Here is a 13,370-nt window from a genome sequence, read left to right as displayed (position 1 = left end):
TTCTTATTGTATAACTGACAAATAGCATAAGGATTGACATCTACTGCTAATTAGGTAGACTGTTCAAAAACTTGATACCGGAAATGCCGCAATCTTTCAGTTGATATCAACTCTGGTTTTGTCGATACCCCATGGTTTGTAACTCCTTTTGACAAAACCTCTCTTAGATGTGTAAGCCATTCGATATTTGAAACAGGCAACCTTCAAGATAGTCCATTTTAATGTATTGTATTCAACGAAGAGCACCAGAATACTCGCATCATATGTTGTCCAGATTCGCATCACATTTATTTGCCGAGCAGCTGATGTAATCGTAACGGCCAATCTTGACGCATACGAAGTTTAAGATCGCTCGTATATTCTGGAATAAAAACAGTAATCAAAGACTTAGGCAAAAGCGTACATCAATCGAAAAAATTGTTGTTGATATTACAACAAATGCCATTACCTCAGCATTTGAACTCACCTGCTTGGCTCAACTAACTCATGTTAGCCAACACTTTGTTTCACTAATGAAGAATGCAGACCTGCTTTTCATGCCTGTAGTGACCTCAGTTAACTAGTACATATGTAATTGAGATATCCATCCGATATCTTTCAGTGTAACATAAGAAACCCATACCCGAATATCTAGTTCCCACTTGAAGGCTCCTAATAATACAATTAAGATAACAATGCCGGTACCTTGTTATAAGAAAGTATAAAGAGAATCGTCTGGTTCCAGATCTGATACCAAAAGTATTACCATGGCTCAATCTTAGAAAAATATAATCATCGAGAACATGTTTCACCCTAATGATAAAGAAGATGGTTATTTGGACACACTTCGTTCAAACGTCGCACAAGGTGGACACCACAACCGTCGTATGAGCAGGCCTGACATTGGACATAATACAGAGTACCACCATTCCCACGGTAACCACCTATAATTTCAAATACCAAAATCCGCAAGATATACTTTTTCGCATCACTTTCTCAATAGAAAATATGGACTACTAGGTTACGTACCATCAACCCAACGCCAACAAGTTGCTGCCTTTCCTGACTGTACGGTAAGTAAATTTTAGCTAACTAGTCTACCTGATCAAAAAATGATTTTCTTAGCTTTCGGCCTTGAGATTTCTGGTTTCACGAAGCAAGACTTCTTTCATACTTATCACAGAAACATGGTAGTTGCTCATGCTCTACCTATCTATCCCTCTTATAACCTACACATTCAAAAACCTGCCAATATAGAGGCTATAAACATGCTGACTGGGACCTCATGTGCTCACTAAATACACTCTGAGATTGTGATGATTTTTTCGCAGTTAATAGTCTCATGGAAGCTACTGACAAATTCTATTTGATTCTTAACTCATGTCCATATTTCAGAGCACCAATTCAAACGTAAATGATTAGTAAACCATACAAATTATATATATCAGCAAAATATCGTAATAAACCAAGACCCATACAGAAGTGTTATTTTAAGCCAAACGATTACACGACAGTTTCACAAATAACAACAAATGCGTTGAAGTTACTAACAATGTTGACAAACCATGTGATCCTGCATTCATAATATCTGAAGTCGCTAACCCCATGCCCAACGCTTTTCCTTTACCCGGACTTGGGACCGTCAGTATCCCCCGGAGGAGCTACAGGCGGACGGTAGATAATCTCAAAAATATTTCAGTTGAATATTGGCAGTATGATCCAGAGTATTTGTAGAAGAACTTTGAGACCATGTTCCGGCTGCAGAGGAAACTGAGAAAAATGGGTTTGCAGTGGACATAACTCACCTCGAGGAAATCATCGAACTTCATCACGAGTCAAGCGCTGACTGTTAATCTTGAAAATAAACGAAAAAGTGGAAGGCCAAAGAACACACTATGTCAATAATGAGAAGCAGACATCACAATGATCAGCTGTAACTGGAAACAAGTGAACAGGGTTGGTCAATAGAGTTAGATGAAGAGTGCTGGAGGTTGGCCTATGCTTCTTCATGAGGAGTAACAGGAATAAGTAAAGATAAGTAATTTCGAAATCATTACATGTGACATGTTATTGGCGTTTCATTCCTTAGCCTCACATATCAAACTATATCTTTGAAACTTAGATATACACACATTAAAATGATGTATTTGCTGTCTGATACAGAATGAAAAATAATAGATACAATTGTTCATTCAAAATTATTGTATGAAATTCAACAATCAGATACTATTTAACCGGATGTGTTAAATTCTTATACTACTCATCACATGTCTGTAGCTTATTTTTGTGTCAGTATAAATATTGATCAACGCCTGAATAAGTGCAGTTGACTCACACGACTTCTGTACCACGAGTCCTATCGCTTCTCTCAATTTTCTTCTCTCCGTTTCTTCGTTCGTTTGTTTTGATTAACGATTGTAGAAAAAAAATCATTTAATTCCGTTATTCACTAACGCGGATAAAGTTGAAAGTTATATTCAAAGATAAGCAACATATATATTTCGATACCGATCATACATTATTCATCAATTATCTGATCTAACTTCAGCCAGGTCTCAGGCAACTAAACTGTGTCCAGAAATTTTATAAATATTGAAAGGACTGATCAAAGATTTCTAGATTGTTTTGTTGGTTAACAGAAATATCCTTCTTTTGGGCAAATGCATTAGACCTCCGTAGATGGGTTTTTAATGTATATGAAGAGTATGAATAATTACATCCCTAAATAAGGATAAGTATATATATATATATATATATATATATATATACTATGTTCCGTGCCTTCTTTTCTAGTTCTATCCAATGGTTGTTCATTCTTCTCATATCCATCTATATATCTTAGCGTAATGTGTTCTTTGGGCTTCCAAGTGAAGCTCGTTCTTGTGGTGCAGTTGAGAAATGATCTTTTGAAAGCCTTCAAACAACGCACGGGTCCAATTGCCAAAATCTCTAACCTTTGAAATTCTTATTTAATCTCTTATCATAACTATGTCACCTTAGTGCTAAATTAATCATTACTAAGATCACTTATAAAATGATCTCATTCAATGAATATTCATATTACATAATTTCACATATTTAATATTGATTGACCGAACAATTAATCCGATTCATTTTCTACTACATTATGTTATTGATATTGATTTTAGCTGTTGTTCTCATAAATTCAATTGGTATATAGATTGAATTAAGGATACATTATAAACCGTTCGTTTCACTTTAATTACAACTCACCTGATAGAATCAACGAGGTCCAAATGTTGTTGTTCTTACTGAAATTCAAACTCATTGTCATTAACTTTAAACTATGATGCTCTAAACAATAAATCAATAGGTCTAGGGCAAGTACACGTTTGTTGATCATTAGTGATCGAAATCATTTTACTCGATTGAGTTTGACTGATTGAAGTTATTAATACATCGTAATGAGAAAATTCAAATCAATACATAAAATCTTATTTTCAATGAATAAGTTATTCACTCAAATATCACATTTGCCTAATGAACAACACAGATTTGTTTATGTAATGACCTGTATATCTACAAAGGAATAAGTTGACTAACATCTTTATTCTTCCCAAGCACAATCTGTTTCAAATAGAGAAAGAAGGTAAAAGGTTCTTTCTATTCTTGCTGTCATATCGATGTAATTGGATTGATCTATTTTTATTTATGAACACAATAGGAATAAACATAAGTAATTCGCTTGATAAGTTTTCAGATGAAATGTTCAAGATTGCGGTACGTTTGAAGTTTGCGTTACGCTGACACGGTATTTATTACAAAGTGCTTATATATCGTTAAACCCTAGTTTATAAATCAATAATAACATTCAATTAACCCTTGAAGAAAAATGGTTCGACTGACACAAAAACGTGCTCGAAAAATTCCTATTTCTTCAGATATTAACAACTCTGGTCTTACCTATACCCCATGCTCTGCTACTCCTGTTGCACCACATAATAGTGGGAGTGGACTCATTCCACACATGTTGCTGGATGACTCTATGTCTAACTTAATAATGAGTTCTAACTCACGAACAGATGGTATCGATCTTATTAAGAGCGAATTAGCCGCCGTCTATGAGCAATTAAGTGATATGCGTTCTAAAGTGGAGTCACTTGCGGGCTCTTTATTGAAGCATGATGATCTTAAACTAGAACTGAAGACACTGTCACCCCTTCGACTGCTGTTGTCAAAGGATATAGTTACTTCTGAAATCGAAGACAGGATCAAAGTAGAATCCGTTATCGACTCGATAGCTAGCGAAGTCACCAAGCAAATAATCTCACGAAATAACGTGATTATATATAATATACCTGACAAAGTTGCCATTAAAACTGTAAGAAACTCGATACTAAAGGCAGCTAATCTCCAGGACAATCCATGCCAATGTATCCGACTTAACAAAAAGCATCAAAAATACTCTTGCCCTATCCTGTTTAGATTCGATTCCCATTTATTAGCGGAACGTTTGAAGGAATCTGAACAGCTAGCCTGTGCGCATACGAAGTTTAAAAACGCTCGTATAGTCCCAGACAAAACCACCAATCAAAGACTAACACAAAAGCGTACCATGAACAAAAATAACATTGTTGATGTCACAACAAATGTGATCGCGCCAGCAGCTGAACCCGCTGGTGCAGCTAATCTATCTCATGTTAGTCAGTGTACTGATATACCAATGCAGTGTGCTAGTTTGCCTCTCATACCCCTAGTGGCCCTAGATAACCAGGACATGTCTGATGTAGACTCTAATGTCATTCTTTCCAGTGTAATATCGGAAGCCCAAAATCAAACACCTGATTCTATTGTGAAGGCTCATAAAAACACTGATAAACCTAAAATGAATATACCAATTAAGAAGAAAGTAAATAAAAAACTTTTTGGTTCTAGACCGAATACCAAAAATGTTTCAACGGCTTTACCAAACAAAAGTATAATTTCTGAAACCATGCTTAACCCTACTCATCGTAAGGAAGGTTATAAGGACACATTTCGTTCAAACGTTACACGAGACGGCCACTACAACCATCATATAAGCAGGTCTACTATTAGACAGACGGCAATGAACCAACGTGCCTCATGGTTTCCTCCAAATGTTATAAATAATAAACCTGCACAATGCAACTCTTATCATCACTCTTGCAATGGGTAAGATAGTATACTAGGTTATGCACGATTGACGAAACCCCAACATGCAGGTACCTGTCTTAATCGTCCACCAAAACAAGTACAACAAATTATTCAACCTTACCAAAATAAGGATTTTTTTTCGGCCTCCAGAGATCCCTTGTTCCACTAGCACTACAATTCGCTCATGCTATAGTCATGCGATCCGGAAAACACATTAAACCATAGTCCAGGCATAGCTAGAAGTCATACCTTCGATAAGGATGCTCTCGGTTTTTACACTACACACCCCTTTTATTTAAACTTATTACTTATTTACGCACGTTCACTTCTGAACAAAATTTCAGTCTTGAGAACCTTAGTCTTTCTAGCCAAGCCTTCTTTTATACTTATCACTGAAACATGGTGTTATCAAGCAGTAGCCGATTCCGAATTAAATATCCAGAACTATCGACTATATCGCTGTGACAGAGAAACTAAGCGAGGAGGCGGTTGTCTTATATTTGCTTTGGATATATTAACAACTAACAAAGTTGAAGATAGTATCTTGAATAGTTTACCAGAATCGACCTGGATATCAATCAATACCCTAAACCATAGTCTACTCCTAGGTTGTATATATAGAGCTCCTGATAGTACTGATAATTTGAATGATCTTATTATCAATGCATTTATACGCGCATCTACTCTAAACTTCAGTGCTAAGATTATCACTGGCGATTTCAATTATCCTGGGATTAACTGGAGTACCGGTAGTTGTCAGTCAAGCAATGATGAATTTTTATCAATCCTTAATCTGTACTGCTGGTCACAGTGGGTTCGTACCCCAACAAGGGGTGAAAATACACTTGATCTAATATTTAGTAGAGATATCATCCCCCTATCTGTACAAGTATACAACGAGTTTGAAAGCAGTGATCATAGGATAGTAGCTTGTGCTCTCCCCATCCATCCCTCCTACAACCGACCAATTCAAACTTTTTGTTGTGAGATTAGTAAGACTAAAAGCAGTAACCTAATGCTCGAGGGCGATGTCGAGCTGATGAGTACATAAGCCTGTGACAGCAATAATGTACTATCATCAAACCGCCCACATGTAAAGTAATGTTGCTTTATCATAACTGATGCAATGATTATAAAGAGACAACTCAGAATGTGTGATACTTCACCTTATCCCATCAACTTATGTCTCCGTTGGAAGGTTATTTTGAAGCACAAAGCCAGTACATCAAGTGCTCTACAATAAAAAGAGTGTGCGCGATGGGCCACAAGCAGTTGTCCATAGAACCGTTGGGTCACGTTTCAACGTTCTTAAGACCATCACTCATTGATGAGCTGATAATAGAAATATAATCAAATATAAATATGCTTTATCTAGGAGAATAATATATGAGAAGTCCCATGTAATTAAGGATGAACTTTCATTTTTACGCCATAGGTTATTGACCGCATGGATATTATTCAGTACCTTCATATCAATAGAATATGTAAGTAATAATCCATTAGCTTGATGAAAAACTGGAATTAATAGGGAGAAATCTAAAATCGTCGAAATTCATGAGAAAAATATCTAAGAATACCAGAGAACATGCGTTTGTTGTTACCGATTTGATATGATTGGATGCTAGTTCGGTGGTACAAAAGGTAACTGTGCATGAGTTAAATCAAATACCCTGTGTTAGAGTGAATTATGCAGAACCGTGCATGCACACTGCTGTGTGCCTTCTTTAAAACAAATTAAAATGAATCTTTTTTACCGGATTTTTAACTGAATAATCACGGTAGGTAATTTCAAAAATACTTCGATTGAAAATTGACTGTATGATCAAAAATAATTTTGGAAAAGATTGAGACCAACTTTCGGCTAAAGAGGAAATTTAGAAAAAATGTTTAGATGGGATAGAGCTTACTTCGAGGAAATCATCAAACTGCATTACGAGGTCAGACCCTACTTTAAAGCATGAATGTAAACAGAAAAGTGTAAGGCCAAAAAGCACACTACTTCCAGAATTGGAAGCAGCCGCAACTGGAAACAACTGGAAAGTGTTGGTCATAAGAGTAGGATGCAGTAGGAGTGCTGTTGGTTGACCTATGCCCCTTCATGACGAGTAACAGATATAAATAAGTAATTTTGAGATCTTTACACGTTTCAGGTTTTTAGCGTTTCATGTATTAGCTTTACACATAAAACTAGATCTTCCTTATTTAAAGATACACACATTGAAATGATGCCCTTGTTGTTTGATAAAGAATGAAAAGTATTAGATACTATTGTTCATTGAAGATTATGAAATCATATTTGACAATCAGATACTACTTAACTGGATGTTAGTAATCAAATGGGAGAATAAAAATCTCCATCCATATATATTCAATAATTATTAATTGTTTTATTATGATAAATCAATTTTGTGAGGAACATCACAAATCATTCTTATCCATAATCCTTATAACAAATAAGGCATAATAGCAACTGATCAACTGACTATTCCTTAATCAAGCTCAGTCCATAATGTAACGTATAAATTACCAAACATCATCGGAGAAAAGTGTTCACTGACGTCAACAGATATAAGCAGTATATCTCATGAAACAAAGTCAAATGCCTGATGACAGAGAGTTGAGAATCTCAAAGGAAAGAGAATGACAACTAGAACAGGGAATGATTGGTGTTGAGACGAATAAACAACCAAGTCTGAGACAATTGGTTGACATTTTGCGAAAAAGGATTTTACTGTATGGTTCTCAGATTGTTCTGGGAGATTCTGTAACTTTCTATTCAAGTACATACGTTTGTCCTCACTAGTATTCGCCTTTACTAAAATTTCAATTAATGCTAATGAAAAAGCTGTTTTTACAAGGAATGTATGATTTCAATTGACGATATTAGTAGAAACATAGTTAGCCTCTTTGCTTATGTTGAATATTATCTATGGTCTTGTAGTGTCGGTTAACATCACTGATTATCAGTCATATGAATGTAATGATAGAGAGTGACATTCATTATCATTTCTAAAATTCTTATCACGCTCAACGAACTGAACTCATACAATCTCACCCGATTCAGATGCTTCAATACACCCAATACACACTATCCACCATCATTCGAACATTCACAATTATGCAATCAACCTAGAGTTTACAGAACAATTGAATTTGAAATAAATATTAAGGAAATTTTATTATCAAAGTGTTTTTTCAGTATACTAAGTAGTCGTTTCCCTCAAATCTTCAACTGACTAAACAGATAAGATGATGTTTGGAGGTGATCAACAGGAAACTCTGAACCCGATTCTCCTGCTACTTGTCACTAATCAGCAAGGTGTACCTGTATTCTTAAGAGAACTGATGCTATTTGACGGATTCGATCTCGGAACACACAGCTTCAATAGGTATTATGCTCATTGGTGATGGTTCGAGAGAGAATGTGATGCGAGATAACAGTCTACTAGTTGTTTGTTATTTTATTTGTTGGCACTTCGTCATCTTCATTAGAGTCAACTGAACGCTAATCTTTCACAATTACACTGTACTCGAGACCATAATGTATTAGACAACAAAGGAGAATGGTTGAAGTGATCAGGAAGGTAATATTTTCCAACAAAAAGATATTATTCTTGATCTACCATATTTGTTTGGGCTAATCACAACATGCACTACATTTGCACACTCAAATCTTTTTACACTGAGGACTGTTAAATGACGAATCAGACAGGAATATCTATTTCAATATTACATACATATTCATCACATTTCCTATTTGTGTTCTTCCTATCTAATGTTCGTTATTTTCATATGAAATACTTTTATCAAGGTAATAATAATGGTGATGATAATAACAGTATACACTACCTGATCGTGTGATTATAAGAACAAAAACATCAGTTTGTTGACCTCAGATATTGTTTATGCAAATGTCATTGATTGAACTTTCTTGTTGTTTATCACTACCTTGTAATCTAACTAAATATATATGATGGTTTTTTCATTTGTATATTTGGCCTGATATAAATCTTCAACATAATGAGGAATGTTGTTTAATAATGATGCTTTCGTATGACCGACAGTCACCCACTCATACTCAACAAGGTTGAATTAAATTTTCACTTTAAAAATGGTTACTACTAAGTATAGAGAGACTGAAGTTTAAACAAATAGTTTTCATGTGTACTCATAGATGGACTTGCATCAGATATGCATAAACACTGTAATTATTACTCATCTAGTATCAAATGAGTTCAGTTATCGTTATCTTGAAGATATGTCTGTATCCTCACTTCATCAAGCTAAGGAACTATCAATAATATTTCCGGTTTGTTTGATAATGTAATTTCCTCCTAATTTTGCAACAGTATCGAAATGAATGTCTCCATAATGAAGCATTTGTAGAAGAAACCTTTGATAGCCTGCCAATTACGCTAGTCTCCATCGTCAGCAGCATCACAAAGAGTTGCACAGTGACTCCTTATCATGTGTGATTATGAAATTTCGCTACAAGAATCGCGAAGATGATTTTGCGTTAATAGCTCAATATACAGTCAGATTTGGAATGTGAATTTTTGAAATGTAATCCAATTTAATGTCTCTGAATTGTCTTCAGCTGTTCATTGACATTACATTCACTGTGATAGAATACTGGAGTTATCTGTGCTGATCTGTTCATAAATGCGTATAAATAGGGAATGATAAGCAGCTAAAAGCAGTATCTTGACGTACACTACGGTACATCAAGAATATTCGTGAAACGAGTTGGTATAAGTAAGTGAGACATACAACCACTTATGAAGCAACTAATACTCTCAGTGTGATTCAAATACATAGCACAAAGTTTTGAAGAATAAAGATTAACTACTCCAATAATCTTACAAAACTGGTCTCTAACTCGACAGTAATATTCATGTGCGAGTTGTCTCGATTTCAGATGTGTTAAAGACTCTGTTGTTAAATAACGATGATAATCACAACTGCAACCATACGAATAATAAAAAAGGTTGCAAGTTGACATAAATATTCTCGATCCGCTCAAGTATCACATCAACCCCAACCTTACAGACTCCAGAGCAATAGATCGACATAAATAATTTCCTCGATCGTGATATGCACTCATCGATCTTCAGATCATTTCAAGACACTAGTGAGTTCCATCTTCTTCCAATTAATCGAGACCAAAACAGATTTTCAAGGATATTAAGATTTGCTCAGATAGAACACCATGCCAGCGAAAAGCGGGAAGAGTTAGCTACAGACTAAAAAGATTAAACTTCCAAACGCATCATAATCCTGAATGTCGAAAAATGAAGTCCAGTTCTCCGAGAACATCTAAGTTTACGACTATGCAACCACCAAAAAACTCACCTCAATCTCTTCAACTTCAAAACTCAAAAGAAAATAACCACGATGTAGTTGGTGCCTATTATTTTAATAATGCTGACTTCGATTCAACTCAAAGTAATTGTACTTATTAGGAATGGGATAGCACAGTCCGAATCGCTGTTAGTGAGACAACTGGTTACAGTGACCGTGCAACGAATAATGGGGAAACTGGTCATTACAATTTTATAACTGACCACACACCTAACGTCAATATATTTTAACCTTGCAAACCATTGCAATCATGTATAGCAGTAGACGATCTAGAGCATGTTCCACATACGTCAAGCATAAAAAGTAATCTGAATTGTTAATAGACACCTGATTGCACACTTAGACCTGATAGCCTTCTTGGCCGGCTCCCAATATGTACACTATTCTTTTATCACATGTTATCATATGTTATCTTTGGCAGCCTATTTAAACATCTGGGCTACCTGTTCCTGTCATCTAGATATTTCAACAAGTTATCTAATTTCGTTTGTTTTAATACATCATTATGCTTATTAATCGCACAACCTATTCAGGTGCGTTTCTGAAAAGTGTAAGACCTTTCACTGTAAAGGTTACAGAAGGCCTAATAAGAGATATCGTGGTTGCTGGCAGTATGCAGCGAGAAGAATTTACACTATCCAGATGTCGATTGACTGGGCTGCCAACTTCTAACCTGTGATCACTCAATATTTATCGTCAGGAAGGACAAAGAAGTAAGAAACGAAAACTTGTTGAGGTACTTTGTGCTGAGAATTCCATATTGTACCAAAAATATAATATCGAATAAAGCTAATAATAATAATAATAATAACGGTGAGAAGCCTTTTTGCACTTCCAACGGCTTTTTTGCAGGCACTAGTATATATATTTTAAAGGATGACAAATTCGCCTAATTCATTTCCCCTCGCAACACAAGTCTTACACTATTTAATCATACGAATATTTACGAAATCACCAATTGTGGTTTATACTCCAGCCTGCTTCACCATGATAATTCTGAATTTCTTATTATTTCCTTCAATGCCCGCTCTATGTTCAAGAAAATTACTCTTCTTCAAACCATTTTATTTCTTGTAAATACAACTATTGTACTTATCACGAAAACGTGGTGCAAATAATCTATATCCGATTACTCCTTGCATATAGATAACTACGTGCTCATTCGAGCTGATAGATATCATGAATAAACAGGCGGTACATTCGACGTTCAAATTTACGGATAAATCTCTGGATGCTATAGGCGAATCCATTTGGGTTAATGTAAACTGTGGATCTCAAAATTATCAACTGGTGAGATGCATATACATACCACCTCTTGCGGACTCTAAGTTCGACAGATTACTAACAAACATCTTTTCCATTGCTTCACACCAACCACATGCTGTTAAAATCATCGGAGGTGATTTTATTCTGCCCAAAATTACATGAAGTTCGACTTCAGTTCTAGGTCGACTTGACAAGTTAGTTGAAACACCAGAACTTTATGCATTAGCCCAACAGGTCCGGGAACCATCTAGAAAGTTTAATATACTTGATTTACTGTTAACAATCAACATAGATTCTATTTCAGTGCATTTCAGACATGAGCTTTTAAGAGTGAATAAAGAGTTGTATTGAGTAAAAGTCATTCCTTAGACACCGTACAATTGAATTTTAAAGCTGCATTTATGTTCAAGAGTATACACTTTCATCAACAAACCAGGAAACGGATTGAATTTCTTATTCGTTGTTTACCTTGAGAAACTTATTTTACCGCAAACAATATTGACATTACGCTTCTGATGTACATCACAACCAGATATATTGCCTTGATGGTTCTGCTTTAAATATTCGCCACGTGGCGTAAATCGCCAAAGGGAGCCAGAATACTTTTAAAATTTTCAAAAGAAAGTTGAGGAAATCAAATCGCCGCCACCACCAGCAGCATCAAGACCGGTATGCACTTCAGAGTATACTTATTGTAATCGACAGAAGTACTTCATCTAAACCTGAGTATTTTATGAATATAGGAAATAAGGTTCCTGATAATCAAAGCTCGGAATTATCGACACGTCAGCTTTTAAAATCCTTTGTGAAGTCAAATTATCTTGACACGACCGAATTCTTCATAGTTGACAAAAGCATTGTTGATGACCCTGATATTATTTGTGAACAATTCAACCAGCATTTATCACAGTCATACAACCCGGCCACTGAAAGCTTTATCAATGCACTTCCAATGCTGACATCCAGACACATATGGAAAATTGATTTCATACCCTTCAAAATGAAGCAGGCCATAGCTGTCCTGAAAAACTCTTATGACGAAGGACTTGAAGGGATTCCCTCATCACTTGTGAAAAATGGTAGTAGACAATTCCCATTATTTTGTTTAAAACCTTTCAACCTATCTATGGAACGTCAAATATCTGGAATAATTCGGTCTACTGCACTCAGCTGTTTTTGACAATTTTCACGAATATTTTTGAAAATATGCACTTGATCAGCAGTAAAATGTCTATATTCGCGATGTCAGCTAACAATGAGTTTTCGTGTCATAACCTCATAATTTGTGTCGCGAATGTTAGAATGTTCGGAAAACTTTTTTTAAGTTATTTGATCAGTCATAATTATCGACAACTAAAGGATTTAAATGGATGAAATTAGTTTGAACGATTACGTGTCAGTCATTTGGGAAACCGTTTTAAAAATTTAATGTATTTTGCTTACTATTCACCTAGAAGAACTTTGCGTCCTTAACTGATTAGACACTGTCAAGCAGATGAAGACAGTTCGAATGTCATCACTCCACTATGTAAGTAGCACACAATAAATCTCCAAATAGAATGCATTCATATTCTTTTTCTGCATCAACGTTTCTTGTTTTATTACAATATAGAAATGAGAACAGTCTG

This window comes from Schistosoma mansoni, assembly GCF_000237925.1.
Source record: "Schistosoma mansoni, WGS project CABG00000000 data, supercontig 0212, strain Puerto Rico, whole genome shotgun sequence".
Lineage (NCBI taxonomy): Eukaryota > Metazoa > Platyhelminthes > Trematoda > Strigeidida > Schistosomatidae > Schistosoma > Schistosoma mansoni.
Note: the sequence above shows the minus strand (reverse complement) of the source record.